We start from the raw sequence: 25451 nt of genomic DNA, 5'->3' as shown, positions 1-25451 counted from the left end.
TGACTTAGGCCTTGAGTGACATTTCCAGATCTCCAAACATCCTCAACACTGAATCAGCCCCACTGGTGCTCATGTCTGTGAAGGGCCCTGTCGAGGTCAGAGTGCTCCCTCACACTCATCCTCCTGGACCAGAATCCTGCCGTGGACACATTTAAACTACACTCTTCCATCTTCCAATGGTGTGTTTGATGGATGAGCCAGAGCCAGGATGGCTGAAATCCCACCCAGTGTATCCATTCATCCCTTTGAAGGTGAATTGCTGATAACTGCTCCAACAGATTTCCCTTGTGCTTCTCACAGGTGTTCTTTGGCCGTTCCATAAAGATCTGAATTTTCTAGACTTTCTAGCATCAAAAAACACCCTGTTATGTTTTAAAAAATTGGGGAAAATTACCTTTTTTTCTCTATTGATTTGGCCTCTTACTTTTCTTTGTGGCAGAAACAAGGCCAACCTGGGCAGCAAAACTGAAGATCCAGTTGCAACCCATCCTCTTTCCACCACTTTTACTTGGATTGAGCATTTATACTTCCTGTTCTGCACTGCATTTAGAGCAAAAGTCGATGGTATATCCTGGAAACATGTACTCTTGCAGGTGATGAGAACATTGTCATAATTTATGGCAAATAAAAAGATCTCTGTAGAATTTAAAAAACCCTGTCATTACTTTTACATGCAGAGTGTAAAAATAAAGATGAACACGCTGTTTTGTTTTTTATTTTTTTTTTTACCTTTGACATATCTCACTTCTATCTCCAGTTATTTTAAAAACATATTTGTTGTCCACCCTGAAGAAACACTCTGTGCAATGTGTGCAATTGGAAGAAGGAAAAGGGAAACAAAAAGGGAAACAAAAAAGGGGAAAAAAAGAAAAATCCATATTTTTCTATTAATAATCAAACTTTTCAAGTAAAATGGTCCAGTGGCTCTACTTCTTCTAACAGTTAAAGATGTTTCATTCTGCATAAAAGACAGGCACTTTTTTTTGTCTCCTAAAATATGTTTCTAATTTAAGTTTGAAAAAATATTTCCATTGTGCCATATATGCGGTAACTCAAAACCAAAATGAAAGGATTAAAATCAGGGCTGCACAGAATGGTTTAAATTAAATTCAGGTAGTGGGGAAGACTGCTGTATCTGGCACGCTCCCACTCCCTGAGCTTTCTGGCCAAGAGGCAAGATGAAGCATAACAACCCTTACCTGCCAAGTCTGCAGCAATTTGGAGGCTTTTATTCATCTCTTAAAATAAAATGTTCATGCTCTTGGAAGCTTGCCCAGCCATCCAGTAGATCTCACCTGTCTTTTCCTTCTCCTCACACCAATGTACCGTGGGAGGATTCAGTAAGGACTGGAAATATTTTCAATCTTTTTTTTCCCTTTTTCTGAACACATGGTATTTAAACTTATCTAAGCCCATCACACCTCAGTGGAAAATGTGACTAAATCCTGCAGGTATTTTGAAAATCTCAGCTAACACATTACAAACAGTTGATGAAGAGCTGAAACACGCACCGTGGATGTCCTCTTCTGCCACTCTCTCACACCTATAAGGCCTTTGCAGTTCCCCCATGACTAAAAATTAAATCTGATTAAATCTTCCTCCGTACCCAAGTGGCTCTGCTTCTGGTAAATCCGTTTGCACTATTTATGGTCCATATTATTACTACAGCCACCGTGAAATGAGCCCCAAGGCTTCCCCAAACACAGCTATGTCCCTCAACAGATTACTCTTGGCCAAGCAAAGAAAGGATAAGCAGAGCTCTGCCTTTCAGAAAAGGCAGCAAAGTGGAAGAATTACAGTTGTCATAGGCTTCTTAGGAAATTACTCAAAACAGTAATATTAAACTCTTTTTACAATCATTTGGGAAGAAATGAAAATACATAAATAATACACAGATCTCTCCAGAGCTTTTTTCCAGTCTTGTATGAGATTTAAAGGCTTTCAGATGGCACCAGTAACAAAACAATTTACTGACAGCCTGGCTGCTAAGGCCACAGTTAATCTGTACAGACCATCTACCTTCAGGGAATTCTTTATTCCAAGCCAGGGAGTTCCCAAACTTTTTTTCTGCCGCATGTACAGCCATCAGTAACTGCAAACACCTCCACTGGCAGCACCAGTCCTGTTTGTTTGCTGGGCTCTGGGCCATTTTGAAGTGGGTTTTGCCCCTCCCAGCAGCACATTCATCACATTGCCTAAGCTGCTGCCTTCTACAGCAATATCTAGAAATCGTTATTTGCTGGAAAACGCAAAAATTTGCAGCAATGGCACACCAAGTCACAGACACAGCTGATTTGAGAAACTGCTGCTAAATCCACTGTTTTGACAGCATTTTTCACCTCCTTTGAGAGAATTTTTTTAGGATATTTCGACTTGGAAATTTTGACAACTTTGTCAAAAAACCAAGTTTCTCATCTTTCTTTTCGGGACTGGGGGCATTGTAATGCATCAAAACCAATATAATTATTTTATTACATATCAAGATCATGTATTATGAAAAGCTGTGAGTTCTGAGCGCCTTGGGGTGGACTGACAGCAAGTAATGGCACTACTCCTTGCACTATGCATTCTGCAAAACAGAAATTACAGGGGAAAAAAGTCATAGAATCATTAGGGCTGGAAAGGACATTAAAGATCATTGAGTCAGTTTTGTTCTTCATAACTTGTCAGGAAAAAAAGCAAGGCATGACTAAGCAAGGCTGTAATAAAAGCTGTTTTTTTAAAATAATTTCTTCTTTCTCGAACCACATTGCATGAAATGGGTTAGAAATTCTTGGAAATGAACACACAGCATTGCCACTGAAAGGAGAGGAGGAAAGGATGCCCCCAGGGAAAGTGGTGGTGCCCAACCTGCCCTCCTGCAGGCCACTCTCAGGCTGATGGAAGCCCAAGTGAGCCGAGCTCCGTGCTGGGGTCCTGCAGAGCCAGACCTGCCCGACGCACTCCAGAACTGAGGAGTTCATACAAAACTTGGCAGCTCTGAGCAGGGCTGAGAGACCAGGGCAAGAAAACTGCACTGTCAAACAGGAGGGAACTTTTCAGTTCTGCTTAAACTTGTGTCCCAAGTGACTTATTTCACGATGATTTCAACTGCCACATCAGTGACCTCTGTGCTCAGAATGTGTTTCCAGTACTGGCGCACGCAGAAAGCTTCCTTCTTAAATTACAGAGAGTTCAAATAGGAATAATCCTAAACGGGATCTCAGCTTCAGAACAGAACCAGAGTCACTCGTGCCATTATCAGATCATCTTCTCAGACAACCCGAGGTCAGGCCAACCTAGGCAATTATTTATAGTCATCTGTGTGGAACTCACGGCATTCCAAAGCCTCGTGAAAGCTCATCGGGCTGCACAAACTCCAGAGGTCATTTCTGCTGCTCCCCATTACACCAGCTCTCAGCAGTGACGGGATTAGAAAAACTCCTTCAATTCTAGCTGGCAATATCTGGCCTGTTAAGGAAAACCAACGTGGCAATGCGCTGGAGAGGAGATGGAGCCTTGTGCCTGAGCTCTTGTGGCAAGGCTGATCCGTGACACGGGACATCCAGTGCAGGCAGGGAACCCTCTGCAGAGGCACAGAGCGTCTGGCACCCGTGTGCTGAGGGTACACAGCCCAGGGGCTGCCAGCTTGCCCCCATCAGTGTATTTGAGAGGCCCTGCCAGTGGCCTGGGCTGTAAATGTCACTGACAGCCCAGAGCCAGGATCCCACACCAGGGCACGGCCCAGCTGGATGTGCTCTGGAAGCTCTGCTGGAAAGCTGGGACCATGCACTGCTCTTCTGTCTCTTAGCAATCTTCTTCTGCCCTCCCAGACCTTGCTCCGCTTTGTAAGGAAAGCCACAGAGATCAGATAAGGACAATCACAGCGCATTTGGGAAGTCTACAGACCCCACCTCCCCTTTACCAAAATACCTCTAATTATTCTGAAACAAAGATACCAAAAGGCATCACAGAAGCAAAAGATATCCTTCACATTGAACAGAGGTAAAAGTACTGCTGAACTCACTACAGAAAAGGAATTTAGGGAATTTAAGCAATCTCCTTTTAGTAAGTGTCATGAACTGAATGCAGTGTTTTTTCCCTGCTGGCAAGAAAAAAAATAAATTGAAAAAAATTTTAAAATTAATTTAAAATTTAAAAATAAATTTAAAACCAAGCTGTAGTATTGCCAGAGAGCTGGCACCCCATGTCACAGCAAGGAGACACGGTGCCTTGACTGGAGCCCAGTGGTGGACGTTTCAGCAGGAGCGCTGCAGCTGGCACAGCCCCTGGGCAGGCAGTGCCCGGGCAGCTGCAGCAGGGCAGCACTGGCAGCACTGACAGCACTGGCAGCACTGGCAGCACCAGCAGCACTTGCAGCAGCAGGGCAGCACTGGCAGCACTGGCAGCAGCAGGGCAGCACTGGCAGCACTGGCAGCACTGGCAGCACTGACATCACTGACATCACTGGCAGCACTGGCAGCACTGGCAGCACTGACATCACTGGCAGCACGGGCAGCACTGGCAGCACTGACAGCAGCACGGCAGCACTGGCAGCAGCACGGGCAGCACCGGCAGCACTGGCAGCAGCACGGGCAGCACCGGCAGCACTGGCAGCAGCACGGGCAGCACCGGCAGCACTGGCAGCAGCACGGGCAGCACCGGCAGCACTGGCAGCAGCACGGGCAGCACCGGCAGCACTGGCAGCAGCACGGGCAGCACCGGCAGCACTGGCAGCAGCACGGGCAGCACCGGCAGCACTGGCAGCAGCACGGGCAGCACCGGCAGCACTGGCAGCAGCACGGGCAGCACCGGCAGCACTGGCAGCAGGGGAGCACTGGCAGCACTGGCAGCACTGGCAGGACGGCAGCACTGGCAGCCCTGGCAGCAGCAGGGCAGCACTGGCAGCACGGGCAGCCCTGCAGCACTGGCAGCCCTGGCAGCACTGGCAGCAGGGCAGCACTGGCAGCACTGGCAGCAGCACGGCAGCACTGGCAGCACGGCAGCACGGGCAGCACAGGCAGCACTGGCAGCACTGGCAGCACTGGCAGCACTGGCAGCACACACCGGAGCCCCATGGCAGCACAGGGAGCCGCCCTGTGCCCCGTGTCCAGCACCCCTGCTGGGGTGGAGCTGTCTCAGGCAATACAAGTGCCATGCTTTCCACACCCGCTCATGTAGAGCTGTGCATTTACACCCAAACCGTGGAAAGGAGAGCTCACTTCTGTTTGGCAGCCACCTTTCTACTGCCCTGATCCAGTTGCCGGGAGCCACCCTCCACTGCTGTATAGACTTCATTTTTCATTTTTGTTCTGCCTTTTGTTACTCACATCCCTGAAGATAATTCTCTTTATTCATGTGTGTGTGTTCGTTCTATTTGGCTGCTGCTCTTAATTATTACATTGGTGCTGTGTAAAAGCAAACATAATCAGCATGATTGGTGCTGCGTAAAAGCAAAAATAATCAGCATGACCTGTCCGCTCTCCTTCCCCCAATCAGAATTTAGAGATATCTAATACTATCTTTTGTTTATACAGCAAGCCTCTGACAGTGGAGTTGCTGCTTTGTAATTTTCATTTTGGGATATCTCTTAGAAACCAATTGTTGCATTCCCTGCTCTAATATTGTTTTGCTTGAGCATGTACCAATATGCTAAAAGGAAGAGATGAAGTAGGACTGTGCATAGCTAAAACAACATGTGCAACATGGCAGGTTTACACTGGAATTCATTACAGAGGGAAAGAAGGAGTAGCAAAAACTTCTGCCTCAGCTGATTTATTATTGTTCCATCTTCGTTGTGCACTGCCTTGACAAGCAGAAGGTATAAAACTGTGGTGGCTGTCCTTGTCAAAGGCCATAAGAGCCTGGAGATATCACTGATATCACTGGCATCAGGGCTGAAAACCATCTCCTAGTGCAGGTGGTGTAGGAAGGGATTGATTTGCCTAAAGTACAATATGCTCACCTGCTACTTAGAAACTGAAAAAAAAAATGTATCAGATATTCCCACCTACACATCTCTCTCTCAAATACTTTACTGGACCTGGAGAGATCTGCTCATGCCCAGGGAGCATTTTCCATCTAACATTACCTCTGATTTCAGCAGTATGATTTTCCCCATGGCAAGGCACACAATCTGCAGCCCCCACCCCGATCTTCACCATGCTGCTGGCAAGTTCCCTTTGTGCCCTGTATTTATTGGTGTTCAAACAGAAGTCTCACCTGGCCTGCCATATCAGAAGAGGTTTTCTTCTCCAGGGGTTGCCGGTTCTGGTCCTGGAGCAGGAAACAGTGGTGCTTTTCCCTGCTCAGGTGCAATGCCTGTGCTGGATTGCCACCACCTCCACAAGGGTTCCCTGAGTCCTTGTGCAGCACCCAGTAGAACTCCACCCAGTAAAACTCCATCCAGTAAAACACCACCCAGGACACAAAGTACGGGGGGCACTGCTGCACTCTGCCTCCTTACTCACCTGCCCAGTGCAGCAGGTGCTGCCACAGCAGTCTCAGGGGACACAGGGCAGTCTCAGGGGACACAGGGCTGGTGCCAATATGCCCTGAGATCACCTTCCCCCGAGCTTCACCCTGCAGGGACAGCTGTTGCTCCCCGTGGGTGGACAGCTCACACCAGTGTTTAGGTTGTAGTCTCCTCCAAGGTGTGATCAGCACATCAATAGGTAAGGACTGACAGAAGAAAATGAATCTGGGGCTTCCAAATAGATACACACAGGGCTGTAGGTACTGATAAAATCTGTCACCCTCTCAGATGATAGGTAAACAGGCAGTGAGATATCAAATTCCAAACACAGGAGCAGAAGTGATCTATGTGATGCTGGTGCCACTGAATACATCTGACTGCAGAGTTCACTTCACAGCATGAAGCAGGTGGACTGGTTATATTACAACTGGGGGTTTTTTAGGGTCCCAAAAGAATGGTGACAGCTTCCCTTCTTTCTCTCTGGGACTGTGAGCTTGAAGGTGACCTTCACAAATGTCACTAGGATCCACGAGGTAGTCTCAGGAAAGAAGATGCTTGCTGGGATGTGTTCCTCACCCTAAGGAACCAAGGGAGTCAGTGTCTGCAGTGAGGTGGAAAACAGACTCCACACAGAGTTTAGGGTTTGAAGCCAACTGGAGAGGGCAAAGCCCCATGGGAATGACCCATTTATAAACAAACACACACCAAAGAATGGTCTTCCCAGGGCTGGAGCCTGGGAAAAGAGAAGGTAAGGGATAATTAGGAAGTTGTGATGCAGTTCAATTTAATGTAGAGGCAGACATTTCCCTTGGGCTCAGACAGGTACTGAGGAAAACTCAATGGGAGAGAGGTGGATCCAGTGCCACTTTTCCTGCCCCACACAGAACGTGCAGAGACTGCAGAGCTCTGCAGAGCTGCTGGCAGAGCAGCATGCCTTCCCTCAGTGGGTCAGACAGGATTTCAGAGCCCTTGCAGGAGTAACTTCTTTGAAAAATGCTAAAGCCATTGGGTATGTGCCTCTAAACCCAGCTGTCTGCTATTAGGATTTCATTACTGCACACTGCTCATGATTTTGGCAAGGCTCTGTGACAATTAACATGAATTCTTCTGGGAGGGATGCAGTGCATGACATCATGTAGTAAATTTTCTGATATTAGAACCTTTCATTTGTGCCCTACTGTACTTGTTAGGGTAACAAATTCAAAATGAAAAATGTAATTACCCAACAGAGCTTTCAATTGTATCATATATTAACTTCTAATACTCTAAGTATTCATCCTCAAATCCAAATCTGGCACAAAACACTTTGGAAGATGAAACTTGACAGATCTAATCAGGCACTAATCTGATTCTTTGACAGACACTGATTTAAGGGCATTTCATAATGGGAAATCTCAAGTAAGATAATAGCAACACTTGAAGAACAATTACCCTTGTTTGCCTTAGTGCTGGACTCTGAAAACTGCCATGCTAACAAATGCTAAGCAAAATGCACAACCAAATAAAACTCCTGGAACAAGCAGCAATTTGCAGATAAATATTTCTAGGAACAGCTTTCTGCAAACATTAAAAATATTGGGAACCAGTGGTTTTCACATTCTAATTTGTGCTCAAAAGCCCCCTTGGATAAAATGATTCAAAGTTCACACAGGTAAGTAGTTTAGATGAAGGTTAATAACTTGTTTTTCAAGAATAATCACCAGATATCTAAAAGGGCAGGAGAGAATAGAGTCTGTAACTTGATCAATGAGACAAAAGTGAACACATTGAGTATTTACAGATCTTTATGACAAACTCCACCTTAATCTCTCTGCTCTGTTAATGCAGTGAATTTCTTGACAGGAAGATTAAACTGGTTTTCTGTACTTTTAGGCTAAATTACCAGGTTTTAGGACTTCATGTATCCTGGTTTAGGGTCTATTACCAGAAGACTCATCACAGCAGAAGATCTAAACAACCACAGGCCAGGCCTCCCCCACCAGTCTGAATCACACTGGTATCACACAGCTGCTCCTTCTTTTGTGATCTCTGACTTGTGGTTAACTGAGTAAACAAGACTGCTCATGTCCAGTTTTATTTCCCCCTCAGCCAATTACTCACTAATTAGTGCAGCTAGACCAGGTCCCAGTGCAGACCTGTGTGCATTTAGGTTCACCAGCACAGGCAGAGGACGGAGCTCACACTGAGAGCTCTGACATTTCCCCCTCCAAACATTGGCTTCTCCTTTGAGATGCACTTTCCTCAGACACCATACAAGAACATAGCCCCACAGCATTCCAGAGATTTACTTTTCTGGGCAGTTACAGGGGAATGTTCAAAACTTCAAGAGAAAATCTGGGCACTGCTACTATAAACTATTCAAGCTTCAGTAATTTCAACAGCGTGAGGACTGAGTACATCCTCAGACAGCCTAGCATAAAACCCTTACCAGAATCCTGATGCAATACTATTTTAGGCAAAGATACAAACTTTCAAAGCAAATTTGAGATCTATAGTCTTCTGATGTTAAGACACTTTGCTATCCTTTCACTGAAATTGTATTCTAGTTATTAATATACAATGGAACATTGTCCTGGAATTAGCAGCAATGAGAAAAATTAAAAGCATACTCAGTTTTCCTTGGGTAATGAATTCAACAGGAGACAAAGCTGTTTTAAAGATGCTCAGCCCTGTGTGCTGGTTTCTGAACAATTTCACCACCAGTTTGCAACAGAAGCAGAAAATAACTGGAATTTCCATGAAGATTGAGAGAGCATCTTCTTTTAACTGTTCTGTGTTCTGCCAACATTGTCTCTACCATCACAGAAAGATAAAAGCCAAAAAGACCCAAATGACCTACACAAAATATTGCAAATAAAGCTGTAAAATAGATCAAGGTGACTCCAAGGTATCTCAACCACAGAAGTGAAAATTCAGCATGTGATGTAGAATTATAAAGAAGGAGGCCTCAGAATGCTCAGAGCATTGTGTTTGTGGTATTACACTCAACCCACAAGATTTGACTAAATGATCTTCCCTATCTCTTTCATTTCCCCCATACCCTCATGTTTTATTTTCCAGGTTTTTCTTCTGCTCTCGTTTGCTGTCTTTCCTCAGAGCACACACATCTTCCAGCTCCAAGGCAGGGATAAATGAGATCCATGTCAGTGCTTGTTTCCACAGCTATCTTTTGATACTCACCCCAAAACACCCTCATCCTAAAGCCAAGAAGATGGCTGATTGCCTGTGATAATTTCTCCCAAATGGAAACAGTAAATAGCAATTCCAGTCTGTAACTGGATCTACCTCTCCTGCAGATCTTGCAGTAGAACTCTTTTGTCAATAGCAGACTACACTTTGAAAAAACCCCTTTATTTACATCTGCTCCTCTTGTAAAAACAATAGTTACTTGAGCTGCCTATAAAAGTCTAATATTCAAAACCCTGTGTTCTGATTATTAAAGACTTTAAAAAAAATTGCTTCCCAGCATTTTACGTAATAATCACAGTCAACAGTAGCTAGAGGCCTTCACTGTGAAGGATTCAAGTGCTCTTTAATTATTTTCATGAACATAGCCTGAGCTATACCATAAACCCAAAATTGTTCAGGTGCAGAGGCTCAGAGCCTGAGCTGCAGCAGGGAGCAGATGCTCCTCAGGTGCATGGAGGGGCACACCCACCCTCCAGGAAGGGATTGCATCCTGTATCCTCTTCTGCAGTGGAAATAAATGCAACTCTCCACATACTAAATGCAGAAAGCACCTGGGCAATGACAGCCCAAACTGGTGAGGATAGAAAAGGGAGTAAAACCCTTCTTAAATGAAGGGCAGGAGCTGTGCTCACTCTGGAGCAGAGGCTGTACTCCACACGTCTGTCTTAGACGCCGATCACACGTGACACAGAGAACCAGGACATTACAACAGAAATCCTTCATACACTGCAGTCAGGAAAACATTTTGCTTTGCAGCACAACTCTCCTGAAGTTGCCTAAAAGCAGCACTGGTTGTAGCAGTCAACCTTTAAGTTTCCAATTCTGGATATTTTATGCCTCATTTTCTCCCTCCAGGGAGAAACTGAGATCAAGTCTCTGAAATTATCTCCCTGTCCACACTGCTTTAACAACTAGGATAATTTTCCTACCAAGTGTTATTCACAAGCAGGAAGCCCATAAAAGCTAAGTTTAAATAAAAATGTAGTTTTCATTAGAATATTATAGGATTTGCAGCTGCATCCATTAATTTCCTCCCTCTAGCTACAGAAAGGTACCAGAGAATTTCCAGAACAGGCTAGTGCAAGCTTATGCTTCTTTCACACACTGGCAGGGCTGCTAATATGGCAAACCAGGAGATTATACTATTAATTTTAATTCCTGAGACAGGTGTTGATAAAGAGGCAAATTATGAAATAAGTCACACTTTTGTGGGGTGAACTCTGCACCCTGTGGCCCTTCTTTCAGGAAAAGCAAGGAACTGCTGCAGTGCTGTTGTGTTATGTGACCTGAGCTCCTTCCAGGGATCTGGCATTCTCTGCCTACCAAAACAGGAGGGATCAGTTCTCTCTGCCTTCCAAACTGTATTCAAGGATCAGATCTTTTCTTGTCCAGTATCATCTGCCCTACTAGCTTACACTTCAAAATTAAAATATCTAAGACTCAAGCTCTGGAGTTTCAAGTGTACCTATGGTTAAACGTCTCAAACCTCTGTACAGGCGATCATTCGGTGTTCCTGCCCATCTGAAAAAGCTTTTAATGCTGCCTGTCAGTTGTGGGGTGGTCACACCAGAGGGTCAGCTGTCAGCTGAAACACAGCATCACACAGATATTTTAGCTCAGGTGAGAACCAAAAATTCCATGCTTTTCTTTTGGGGGGGTTAGCACCCTCCAAATGCATCTGGGCTACTCGTGCAGTCTCTCATCCCTGCACTGGGAAGCTCAGTGGAAGTTTGTTCTGAGCTCTCCTCTTAACTACTCAGTCCAAGTGTGAGAATCCACATCCAGAAATCTCCTGCCCCATTCAGCTCTGGATCTGGGGTGGTCTGGGCATTTTGTCACATGTTTATGTTGGTAATACCAGAATGTGCCTCACCATTAGTAAAGCAAAATGTTATAGAAAACATGTTCTGCAGCAACATACGTTGAATTTTTAAAATGTCCTGAAGTTGATAGTGAAATAATGATTTTCTGTCTCCTTCCCCAGTAAAAGTCAATGGAATGCACTGACTGAAGCAAGGAATTTTGCAGAACACCTCAATGGGCGATTGTGACATTGGAGGCTTCCATGACATGCAAACACAGGGGCTAGAATTCAGGTTACACAGCTGTTTGGAATGTGAACACTTTGCTGTAATGCCTTTGCATTTCCTGTCACCCTTGAGCTGTGTCTGCCCTTGCCAGTTTTGCTGAACCATGGGAAGAGGTCTGCAGGGAGCAGAGGCTGCTGCGGGGCACTGTGGACACCAGACTCGGTCGGAGGGCTGTTCTTCCGACTGGCTCTGACCTGCTTCCCACAGCTGAGCACCCAGTTATGGCTGGAGCATTGCAATTGCATTCTGAACACGCTTTTCTCTTTGTTTGTGAGCTCCAGTTGAGTCAAGGCAGAGTGAGCAGGGATGAAGGGAGGCTGGCTCCAGAAATGCACTTCTGATCCCACTGAAATGTGTGTGGCCACCTCCTTGGTGCCCAGCAGAGCCGCTCTGTGCAGGGCTGTCCCCCAGCCAGGTGCAGAGCACACCTGGAGGGAGGTGCTGCTCAACATTTGCGGGGGTATCAGAATGTGGCAACTGTTAGGATCGCTCCCCTAAAAATACACTCCTGGCGGAGCTACCAAACTTCAGTTCTTAACAGAGCCAGTCCATGGAATTCTACAGGATGAGTTTTAAGACACAGAAGGAGCAGGTATATATCTTTTATGGGTGATTTTTTAATATGAAGACTGTCATAAACAAGTTAAATTAGGTAACTTTATTTAAAATGAAGTAGATGTAGCCCTACAACTTCTGAAATGTCTATTTTAGGAGTAATGTACCTAATATAAGGTTTATTTTACGCATCTTGTCATAATGGTTGCTGTCTGGAATTATTGTACTACGAACCAATTGTTATTTATGTTACCACTGGAGACAAGGATTTTATTAGTGAAATTTAGCTCCCAGATTCATTTCATAATCCCTATGCCCATCACTTAGAGAGAAGAAATAAAACACAAATCAAGATGACATTTAAAAAAAAAAAGGAGCCTAGGCCGGTCTTGTAGGAACATCTAAATCCTTTCCCATATTAAATACCTTATCTCAGCAGCAGTGCACCAGCCATTTAGGAAAATTAAAGAGGGAGATAGCACAAAAGAGACAGCAGATGCTCAAGCAGAGCAGTTTCTAGTCCCGTAGATAATGAAGGGACTAGGCACATGGCCTTTCAGTTTATCCCTGCTTCAGCTTATCCTTCATCTGCTTAAATTCAAATGGATCAGGCATTATTAAAATCATTTTGAAATTAGCTGCTCCAGTTTCATGTGACTTTTAGGTGTATCCTCTAAAACTTGGTAACTCTTTGGGAAGACAGATGCTGTAGACTTTTGCCATTTTAATTCAGTTTGGAACATGATTTCTAAGCAGCAACTGGTAGCTAATGCTTAAATAAAATTAAATTTTACTCACTAATACGCACTGTGAGTCTTTTATCCCTTCCAGTGAGTTGTCATGTAAAAAATATAGACTTGCTGAAAAACACCAAGTATTTTGTGCAAGGTGCTGTGGGCTTACAGTGCTAAGAGATACTGGACCCTGGGAGTATATTTTCAACTCATTTTCTTTTTTCTTGGATAAATATCCTTCTGTCACCCTTGGAACTTGCTAATTCTGAGAAACGCTATCTGTAAGCATGTATGCATGAAAGCAATGACCAGCCACCCTGCCAAACACTTAAAATCTACTCCAAACAACTGCTGCAACAAGTCTCATGCAGTTCCAGCCCCTGACCAGCCTCACCTTGGCATCTCCTGGCACTGCCCCATGCCATGTGCACGGCAGGGCTCCCCCTGCTCAGCCTGTTTGCCTCCCCAGGGACAGCAGTTATTGACAATTCTGCATTCCCACTGATTTCTATAGAAACAAACACACATTTGAATAGCAAACACTGCAGGTTAGCACATACAGAGAGATTCTTCACGCTGTTTGGCTCAGTGGTTCATAATTTTTATGCCATCCTAAAGCATGCCGTGGTCATCTGTTTCCTCTTCCCCCTTCCTCCTACCCAATTTAAAATCTGGCAGTGGGGATCATTAGGAGATTTCTGTCAGCTTCAAGCACTTGAAGAAAACAGTGATGGTTCTTACCTTCCCATTTGGCCGCCCAGCACCACTGCAATTCTCCTTTTGTGCCTCCTGGAGCATGAACACCAGGCACATCCAGCACGCACGTGCCACAGGGAAGCGGCTGACTGCTCCCAGCTCCTGGCAGAAGGTGCTTTATGATTTCTCTGCCTTTTGGCTGTCAAAAGTTCCTTGATGAGCAGCAGCCCCTAAATGAGCTGTTCTGCAGAGAGCTTCACTGCCACATGGCTTCCCTGGCAGCACCTTGCTGAGCTCTGGTAACACAATCCACAACAATCAAGGATCTTAAACTATATTATGTCTTGAAGCGCCTGACATTGAAGTCAGAGTTCTGCATTATTAATTTTTTAAACAAAATTTTGTTCCTCCAGTGTAAAAAGTCATAGAGACTACAGAACACACAAAAAACCAGTAGGAGTCTTACAATCCTTGACTTGGGTTTTGATTTGGGAAATGAATTAACACATCTCCTTCATGCAGACTGTAAAAATATTTACAAAAATTAGCTTTGTAGCTGAGTTAACTCAAGTGCAGCTTTGTCTTTCATCAGGCAGAGCATCTCTTTGTTATTCTTGCACCAAGATGAAATGGATAGCTTAAACATCAAAACAACACAGTCTTACATTCTGCTTACATGCCTCTAACAATACTCCTTCCCACCTGTAGGTCACCAGCTCAGAGGTGAACAGGTCATTTCTGTCAGTTCTTCAAACCTAAGGCTAGAAATCCTGGGTGCTTAAAGGTGTTTTAGATCAGCTTTTCCGAGGCAAAGCTCCCCACCACAGGTGCGTGCCTCTATTGTCACTAATTGCTGTAAAGACGTGGATTTCTTCTTCCACTGACAGTCTTTGAAGTTGGCTCGGCACTTCCCTACCTTCCTGCAAGTGTATACTGAGGATTAAATAGTGACAACAGTGCCCCAGTGAATTGTCTGTGCCAATTGATCTGCCAGATGCAAAGGGAAGAACGGCAGAAGTCACTGTGAATAATCACTGCCTAAAGCACTCCATAATAAAAATGAAATTTCAGGAATTGTCTGGTTTTGAAAGGAAAAACTATTGAGGACATTATTATCTCATTAATTAGAAATGTGTGCACTTCAGAAAACCTTTTTAATTTTTACACAGTCCTAGGCTGAGCAAATTTTTTTAAGGCACTCGATTAGAACAGGAGGTGTTGCCTTACGGAAGTAAGAAGGTTACAAAACTTTCCAAGATCATAAAAAGTTCAAAGCTCTTCTGCTGCAGGCTTACACTGAGCATTTTTGCTCAGCCTTGTGGTAGGCATCTGCCGTGGCCCAGGAGGAGCCTTGGGAAGGAGCTGAGACTCTGCCAAAGCCCTCCTGATTTCCAGGGAAAGCAGGAGGAAGGCACTGCTCGCAGGTCACTGCCTACTGAGGTAACAGGGCAGTGGTGACGCCAGGCTTTGCCACAAAGACCTTCAGCTGGGATGGCCCAAGAGTGGCTGCTACAAACTGTGAGTTTAAATAGGAGAGTGTTTTCTGATTTTTCCTTGCTGTTTTCTCTGCAGTGAAACTGCCAGGGAGTACAGTAAATATGCTTCAGCTCCGTGAAGAGTTAAGAGCCAGTGTTTACACTTCTGCCTCCAGACTTCCCAGGGACAGGTTTGGACCTGACAGACCCCGAGACATTTTTAGTAACACCAACACCTCCATCCACCCTGTGCTCCTCTCTGCCTTCTCTTTCACTCCCTGCACCGGGAGGCTTAGTGACCTCAGCACCGTGCAAATGACTTCATAGGCATCACTTGAGATGAATGGAACAGTATTATATTACAGCCCAAACAATGTGCTTTACAGACAGAGTGATGGCAAACTGGAATATCACCTTTGGAGCTGCATTTCAAAATTAGTAAGGCTAGGCCAGATTCTACCACCTTTCAGTTGTCTGTTTCTTTAGGATATTCCAAGTCTTTCAAAAGGAATGATCTCAGGAGTACAGTATTTATGAACAGAAGTTATTATTATTTATGTGACAGCTGTAGCTTCCATACTGAATCAGAGGGAGCTTTAACACATGTTTAGACATACATTAGTGGCTCCAGCTATGATAGGCTTCAAACAGCTCTTCCCAGTAGCTTCTGACATTGCCTTGCACAGCAAGTTGAACTCTGGCAACACCAGCGAAGTTGGCTTTTATCAGCAGACGATGTGTTCCCATCTCTTTAAATCAAACAGTCATATTACTGTTATTCTTCCTCTGACACTTTCAGGGCTGTAGTCTGAGATGCTATCAGCTCTCTTAAGCGCTGCAATTAACTCCTTAAGTTGTATGCTAATAAGAGCATGATCCTTATCTGCCCTCTGGACACAGGCTCCACTTCCCACTGGCAGAGCAGTACTTGTGCAGTTGGGACCCATTTTCCCCACTGCACATGACAAGCTTTATGTGCTGAGCCTTTAAGATTGATGCACAGAATACCAGATGGAGTTTTTTTACTCTCAAAAACACAGGTTTAAAGCAGCTACAGTAATTAATTCTGGGTACATTATTATATACCCAGAAAATCTCCCCATAGTATAGTAGGTGGCCATAATATTTTTCATACAAAAATTACTCAATATTTGAACAAAACAGTGTTTGTGGGATTCCCAAAGGGGCGTTTCAAACTGAGGCACTGCGGTATAGACTGAGCCTTCAGTGTCACGATTCTCCTGACCTGCCTGCTGGGTGCAGCAAGCTCTTACCCCTATGGATGGAGGGAAATAAGTTAAAAATAAGCCTGCTTTTCAACAGCAATGCCACCAGAGTTCATCCTTCAATTCAGCTGGGATGTTATCTCCTCTCTTATCTTCGCTTTGCTGTAAGCAAGGAATTTGTGTGCCATTTGTGCAGTCTTTTCCAAAATAAGGAAGACCAAGGGTCAGGAGGAATTTTTATTCAATATAGAAAACTCCTTCATCAAAGCCAGTGTGAAACACTCAGGAACATTTCTCAGGAGAAGATGGAAGGACTGGATGGAGGCAGAACAGCCAGGATCACTCACCTTCATAGGGGACAGGGACCACAGACCACAGCTTCTGACCGGTCCTTTGGGGGGCTGAGCTGCAGTTCCAGTCCTCATCTGCATTTTAAACCCCAGCTAGGATTGGAACAACACAAAACCAGAGAGCAAAAAAAACTCCCAAAGCAATTTACTGTCCCTGTTCCTAATCACCTTCTTCAGAAGAGAAGAACTGGGGCTGCAGTTCCACGACAAAATCGAAGTGGCTGCGGTGGCTCCCGGCTCCACACGGTCAATCCCAGCAAACCTCCTGACACAAATCGTCTTAGAACTCCCTCCTGACTTCCTCACTTCACTAAAAGTGACCTTTTCTAGGAATAACATTGCAAGACTAAAGCTCTCCACCAAAATTGTCGTTTTTTAGCTGTTCTGTTCAATTGTTGTTTTAAAATTAAGACCCAATTCTTCTGATCAACATGGCCTCAAAGATGGAGCACTTCAACCTGCCTGTGTTCAAATCTCAATTCTCTGTAAAATTCTCAGTACCAATGCAAAGAACTCTGAATATACAAGTTATGCTGTGTTACTGTCTTCACAGTCTTTTGAACTTTTATACTATACAAAGTAAGGGAAAATTTTGGTTCTAACTAGCTGAAAAAAATTGAATTTCAAATTTATAAACAAATTTCTATGAAATTTGGAATGGATTCTGAAAATATTTTTTCCTTATTTGTAATCTAGTTATGGAACAACTTGATTCCATGATGTTAAAATCACAATCCATATTTCTAACACCTACACAGTGAAAAAAAGTGAAATACCTTTTCATTGTGACAGCCCAACGATGAGCACACGTAAGAGAAGTGAGGACGGACAACAGCTACTGCAGTACAAAATCTGAGTGAATGAAATATGAATTCTTCACAACACAAGCACTCAACTGAGTATTCAAAGTCAATAAAAATGGAAGGCTAAGGTATGGATTGCAGAAACAAACCCATGTATGTTTACATGGGATGTAAATCTGTCCTGCATTCAAACTGGATCACCAAACAATTCCTCATTCTACATCTTGCAGTGACTCAGCCCAACACTGCCACTTTTTAGGAAACGTGAAACCATTAATTGCCTTATCTGATGAACTAGAGTCCTGCTAATGACTTATCAATTATCACAAGGCTTATCTTTCAGCTTCTTATTGACCAAAGATGTTCTGGAACAGACTATCCTTGGAATTGCTTCACATACGGAGACCAGACTGCCATGGGGGAAACTAAAAACATTTTGTGTTCAAAACACCCAAACACCACAGCATTAACATTCCAGGGCAAAAAAAGAAAGCCAGCGTGGATGTTTTTTAGCACATGAGAACCACGTTTGTACTTAATTCTGCATACCGCCTTCACTTTTGGGATAACTGCTGCTAAGTGTGATTAGGTACAGGAAAACAGGCCAGGTTTGTAGGACTAGAGGGTCCCTTATTAGTTCAGCCAATGTCTCTGGGACAAACTGAGGGCTCAGTAAAACACAGAGCCCTCTCCAGCAAAAGCTTCAAATGAAAATTTGTCCTCACTTGTGGAGCAGGGCAGTGGCAGGTGCTTTGAAACACCTCAAATTTACATCAGGTGATTCCTACCCCACACCAAGGAAGGCAACAGTGTTGGAATATTGGTTTCACTTACAAGCAAGAGCCGAAGGACTCCGTCAGGTGAAGGGACAGGCAATCCATGAAGCTGTGAGGTGCACACCTAAAACTGCTTTGAGGAAGAGTAAGACAACATATGGAGATAAAAAGACAACTCTAAAACAAAGCTTTGGTGTTAAATCTTGGATGCATCATGCCAAGCACCAGAAAATTAGACACCAGAAAAGGCAGATGCTCTGTCAGGAAAATCATCTGGCTGTTAGAGCAATTAATGCACCTGAAATCCCTGGCTTTGCCCAGTGCTGAAGCAGGCACCAGGAAAGCTGTGGTGCCACCAAGAGAGACTTCAGCTCTTCACACTGCTGCTTCCACCAAGAGGGCTGCATGGATGAGCACAGGCAAGAAAAACAATAATATGAGGCCTCATTAGACTCTTGAAATTTAAGGTGTACATAAATTAATCTAATGCAGTAAGCTGTTGAGCACACAGCTATGCTTATTTAGACCTCATGGACATCAGGAAGTATTTGAGGACATACAGAAGACCTTTACCTATTCTGGGTGATCCACATAAATTCCTTTTTCCACAAGTCCTTTCTCTTTGCTAAAAAAAAACCCAAACAAAAACCCCACCCTGTAAAATTCCAGACCACCACTGGTGGGGACCACAGTTGTGATCTTTCAGATCATCACAGACTATCACAGTTGTGATCTTTCAGATCACAGTTGATAGCTCCATAAAAAGTCAGAAATCCTTTATCCAAGCTCTCCTTGCACCCTTGCAGGGCACCGATCCTGTGGCATTTAATCTGAACCAAAGGCACAGTTAGCTGGGATGTTTCCCCAGCCAGGGTCCAAATGCAATCATGCTTTTCAGAATGTGCAGCTCTGGCTCACTTCAAGCAGTTTTGCTCCTTCCTTGATTCCAGCTGCAAACTACTAAACACATACTTTTTTGGGTCATTATGGCCTAATGTCTGTGGCATTACATTATTTCAGTGACATATCTTTGAACATACCGTAATTCCAAAAACTGCAGGTCATCTCCTAGGCTAACTGGAGAGCAGGATTTTATATTAACTCCATCCTTTGTCTCCGTCTCCTTTTCTTAAAAAAGGCAAATAAACAAAAAAAGGTTGGAATATTGGTTTCACTTTACAAGCAAGAGCCAAAGGACTCCATCAGGTGAAGGGACAGGCAATCCATGAAGCTGTGAGGTGCACACCTAAAACTGCTTTGAGGAAGAGTAAGACAACATATGGAGATAAAAAAACAAGTCTAAAACAAAGCTTTGGTGTTAAATCTTGGATGCATCATGCCAAGCACCAGAAAATTAGACACCAGAAAAGGCAGATGCTCTGTCAGGAAAATCATCTGGCTGTTAGAGCAATTAATGCACCTGAAATCCCTGGCTTTGCCCAGTGCTGAAGCAGGCACCAGGAAAGCTGTGGTGCCACCAAGAGAGACTTCAGCTCTTCACACTGCTGCTTCCACCAAGAGGGCTGCATGGATGAGCACAGGCAAGAAAAACAATAATATGAGGCCTCATTAGACTCTTGAAATTTAAGGTGTACATAAATTAATCTCTAATGCAGTAAGCTGTTGAGCACACAGCTATGCTTATTTAGACCTCATGGACATCAGGAAGTATTTGAGGACATACAGAAGACCTTTACCTATTCTGGGTGATCCACATAAATTCCTTTTTCCACAAGTCCTTTCTCTTTGCTAAAAAAAACCCAAACAAAAACCCCACCCTGTAAAATTCCAGACCACCACTGGTGGGGACCACAGTTGTGATCTTTCAGATCATCACAGACTATCACAGTTGTGATCTTTCAGATCATCACAGACTACCACAGTTGTGATCTTTCAGATCACAGTTGATAGCTCCATAAAAAGTCAGAAATCCTTTATCCAAGCTCTCCTTGCACCCTTGCAGGGCACCGATCCTGTGGCATTTAATCTGAACCAAAGGCACAGTTAGCTGGGATGTTTCCCCAGCCAGGGTCCAAATGCAATCATGCTTTTCAGAATGTGCAGCTCTGGCTCACTTCAAGCAGTTTTGCTCCTTCCTTGATTCCAGCTGCAAACTACTAAACACATACTTTTTTGGGTCATTATGGCCTAATGTCTGTGGCATTACATTATTTCAGTGACATATCTTTGAACATACCGTAATTCCAAAAACTGCAGGTCATCTCCTAGGCTAACTGGAGAGCAGGATTTTATATTAACTCCATCCTTTGTCTCCGTCTCCTTTTCTTAAAAAAGGCAAATAAACAAAAAAAGTCCCCCTGAAACTTCCTTTCCCATTATTCCCTTCATGGCAATGAGCCTTCTGAGCTTGCCCTATTAGGAAAAACCATTGCTAGAGGCAAAAAGCACACCACCACTGTGAACATCCTCCATCCTGAGAAATCCTGGCCCAGGACCAGGCACCAGGATAACTAAAGCACAACATTCCTAATCAGAGATTCTCAGACAAAGAAACCTTGCCAAAGAAGACTTCTACTCCTCCCCTTAAAAAACAAACAAAAAACTCCACACATGCACCCAGGCCAATAAAGGATGACAGCTGTCTTCTGGGGGATGCTTTTTATGGTCCTTTTCAAAAGGAATCAAGGAACCAATTTTTCATTTAATATCCTCAGGTTAATCCACTGTCCTTAGATACATATTTATCTACTTAAACTCTAATTAGCTATCAAATAAAATTTATCTGGGTGGTTTTTGTTTGAGAAAGGAATTCTCAGAAGAGCAGAACTTCTCTAAATCAGGTGCAGATTGTGTCATGGCTGTGACAGAACTCCATGAGCTGTCAGACTCACCCTCCCAGCTCTGAGTGAGCACACACTCAGCCAGGACTCCAGGCACAGTCTCTGAATTAAAGGTATGTCAGCTCTTCCACTGGGCCAGTTTCACCTCAGTGGAAAATGGGAATTCAGATGTTTTGTTAACACAAGCTCCTTGAGGTACCATTTCCTATGAGCTCTCTCACGAGCAGAAAATCACTGGTATTTTGCACTGGCAGCAGAATAAAAAATCATTTGAACTATGCATTGAAGGCTTCATTCTCCTTATTTTATATTCCTCCTGCAGTAAGGATTTTTTTTTCCAGCAGCAAGCAAGAAAGCATAGCATGGGGAATTTTGTCTCCACATCAGTTTTTCATACCTCCTAGTTTTCACCATGCCTAACCACAGACAGATTCTCCCAGACACAAAACTGAAGCTTCCTAATTTTAGTAAGGGGAGAACATCAGCACTTCTTACATCCTCAAGCACCCAGCAAGGAGAGAAAATGGAGCCATCAAGCCAGATTAGGGAAGAACCTAATCTGAGCAGGATTGGGAGGTAAAGAAAAATCCAGATTTTGTTCTCCACCATCCCTCTTCCATGCCCCCATGCACATAAACACATCTCAAAGGACACTGAGGGCAAACACCTGAAAAATTTTCATGTTATGCCGAAACGGAAATTTCTGTGTTGCCACCAAAGCCCAAAGTCCTGCAGGAGCCTCAAGGCAGCAGCAGGAGAGGAGGATGTGCCAGAGGGGGACAGTGGCCTCAGGAGGGTGTGCCAGAGGGGGACAGTGGCCTCAGGAGGATGTGCCAGAGGGGGACAGTGGCCTCAGGAGGATGTGCCAGAGGGGGACAGTGGCCTCAGGAGGATGTGCCAGAGGGGGACAGTGGCCTCAGGAGGATGTGCCAGAGGGGGACAGTGGCCTCAGGAGGATGTGCCAGAGGGGGACAGTGGCCTCAGAGCCTCCTACATGGCAGCAGCTGGAGCCGAGCTGTTCTCTCTCACCAGCGCTGTGGAAAGCTGAGCTCTCTCCAAAGGACACTTGCTCATTGCAAAAAGCCTCTGCCCCCAGCTCCTCGCTCCTTTCCCAGCATCCTGGCTGCTCTGGCACTTTTGCTCCCTTGGCCCTGGACAGCCTGGCAGGGCTGCTCATTCCTCAGCCAGCCCCTGGTGCAGGGTGAGCAGCTCCAGCAAGCACGCAGGCTCTGGATGTGGATCCAAACCAAACCCAAACATCTCGAGATTCTTCCTTCCCTAACGCCAAACACATTTGATATGCTCAAACATGTATTGTGTTCTGTCAGGAACCAAATGGCTGTTTTACTGTTCCAAATAATCAGATTGCTTTTGCTGGATGATTAACAGAAATATTGCTCACCCAAAGCAATCAAACTTTCATTTGCATGTTTGAGAGCCTGAGCTGCAGTCCCTGGAGTCTCTGGGGCTATTTCCAGTCACTCTGACAGACCTTGGATCTGGCTTTAAGCAATTTTTTCCCCCTAGATACACTCCTCCACTGAAGACTGAACTCAGTACTGATTTTTTCACACTGCAGCTAAAGAATGAATATACTTAAAACTTCTTGTAAGGCCGGATATCACTAGGTAAATTGAACACAGAGGCTTGTTTTCCTTACATTTGGTTTTGATGTTCTGTTCACTGAGCCTATGACTGCAAAGGTTATAGATGATGCAATTTATTTTCCTTCTGCTTTTTACCAGTAGAATACTGCTCCTCTTCCTAGATTAAACACAGGCTTTTTTATTGCACATTTATCTCAAAATACATGTCTTTGAAAGGCCCAAATCTAACAGCACGTTTCACATTTGCTAGCAGTCTCGTTTTTATGCTGGTTTTCTAAGGAGTCTGCTTCCCAACCAGTTTTGCCTTTCTCATGGCAATGGTGTGTTAATTTAGACTTTCACAGAGCTAAATGCTGATCTCAAAACCTTTGGAAGGATCCTGATCCTCCAGTAAGCACTGCAGACATCACTGTTCCAGCACAAACGTGAAATTAAAAACATGGCAATTATGTAAGATAATAAACTCTCAGTTTACAGTTGATTTTACTTTGTTTCTATTCAAACTGAAGTTATGTACACTGGTAGTTTCCAGGGTTTATTTTATAACTACCTGGGGGTACAAACCTGCCCATTTTCTACTGAGGACAGCAAAGTGGTGAATTAGCTGCAGAATGTTGACCCAGTCTTATGTGCTGTGCCTGATTACATGGGCATTATCTTAAAAACACAGTCACACTGCTCCCTACGCGTGTTGGGCTACACTAACCACACAAACTGCACATCTTCATCTTCCCACTGCTTTTCGTGCCTTTCCTTTCTATAAATACAAAATGAAATCCAGCTCACGCTGACAGTACCTGGGTAACCAGCAGTTTGCCCACGGGTCTTGTAAATCAGACTTTTTTTGGTTTTGTATCCACCAAATAGTTTCCTTTAAAAAAGAGGCTATTATACCTATTTTTTTTTCAGGGAAACTGAGATCTAGCCAGTAACAGGTAAGTTTATCTAATTTTGACAATAAAATGCAGTAGGATCTGCATTAAGAAATCTAATTGACACTGCTTTTACCTCAGAAGCTATCCAGTTCTGTGATTTGACCTCAATTAGTGTCTAAAACTGAAGGTAGATCTCCTTGTTCATGGGTCTCACATTGCAAGTCTGTTTTACAGTATTGCTCTGACACCAGGCAATTACATGGACTAATTGGGAGCAAAACATTCCTGCAGTGCTCCTGTGCTAGCCAGCTCTCCAGTGCTTTCCAGAGCTCTGGTCTGAGCCCATGGCTGGGTGCTGCCCTTAGCCCATGGGCTTTTGGCCAGTTATCTCCCTCTTAACTGGCCTCAGTTATGTGCTGAGAGCCTAATTATAAGGGGAATTTTAACTTCTGTATACAGCAGATATTTATTAAATTTTTCACTGTTCTTGTCAAGGGAATAAAGTTAATTGTGAGCAGTACAACAGCCTAAAGTAAGCTGTAAACGTTCAAATAATGGAAGTAACTGTGACACTCTTGTTCTAAGTAGTCTTCATCCAATGTATAGGACACTACAGCTAGAACAGGTTTTTTTGTTTTTTTTTTTCTTTTTCTGAAAAAAAAAAAAGAAAGAAAATAATGTTAAGCAGTGTCCTTAATTTTTAATTACTCTTCCTGTTTAGAAAAAGCAGCAATGAAAACAATTACTGATGTGCTCCCCTTCTTGCTCAGTACACTGCTCAAAGTGTATCACTTCCAAGACTGCACACTCTGATTAGTTACACATCTACTGCAAAGCAAAGCTGGTCTACAAACTCACTATTTCCCTGCATGAAAGAAATGGATATTCAGATGTTCAAAGAGGCCAGGACTGAGAGGGAGCTTTTCACAGCCTTTCTGCCTTGACAACAACAAGCATTTCCAGTGGTTTTGATGAGACTCCCAATTAGGATTTTCTCAGTTCAGTCTCACAAACTGATCAAGATTTGAAAGGTTCAGAGGAGGTGAAAACACAGGCTATGGGCTTGATTCAGTTCCTAAAGAAAGAGATGGAAAGGCTCTCCTGAACCTAACAGTGCCTAAGGAACTCCTGAACTTTTGTCAAGCACTCTACAGAAACATTTAAATCTCCAGAAATGGGCAAAATAATCAAAAGTTAACAAAAAAATTAAAATAACACAATTTTTTATGACATTCAAAATTGAAATTAATACTAATTGTGTCCAAAATCTATTATTTCTATTTGTCAGTGAGGAAAAAGAATGGAAACTTTAAACTACAGAAACACTGGGATGTGCTTTCAAAACTAGAGAGTTAAGGACAATGGGCAGTGCCAGATACTCTGCAAGATGCAATACATCCATTGCTTGTCCCACTGAACACACATCAGACATAGTTTCAAAATGATTTTCACAAGCAGAGAGGGATAAAAATTCACCTGAATCACTCAATAACCTTTAAAAATTCATAGATGAATACCTGAGGCTTAGGAAAACTCAGATTCTTAAGATGCTTTCCATGGAACATTGATAAGTACACACATTTTACTCCCAATACTTTTGAAACACCTGTACATTTTTATAGAAAAGAAGAATTACCAGCAATAACCTCTCAAGGAATCCCTGCAATATGTAAACAGTGTGTAATGAAGCTCTGTTTAGCCATCAGTGAAGTCTCAGTGAGAATTTATTGAGTAGACAGGATCATCTGCTTTCCACTACAGCTGATTAGCAAAGGATCCCCTCAGCACAAGCAGAGTAAAAGACACCACTTGTTCCCTGG

Source organism: Onychostruthus taczanowskii, unplaced genomic scaffold (assembly GCF_017590055.1).
Source record: "Onychostruthus taczanowskii isolate IOZ18803 unplaced genomic scaffold, ASM1759005v1 scaffold51, whole genome shotgun sequence".
NCBI lineage: Eukaryota > Metazoa > Chordata > Aves > Passeriformes > Passeridae > Onychostruthus > Onychostruthus taczanowskii.
Note: the sequence above shows the minus strand (reverse complement) of the source record.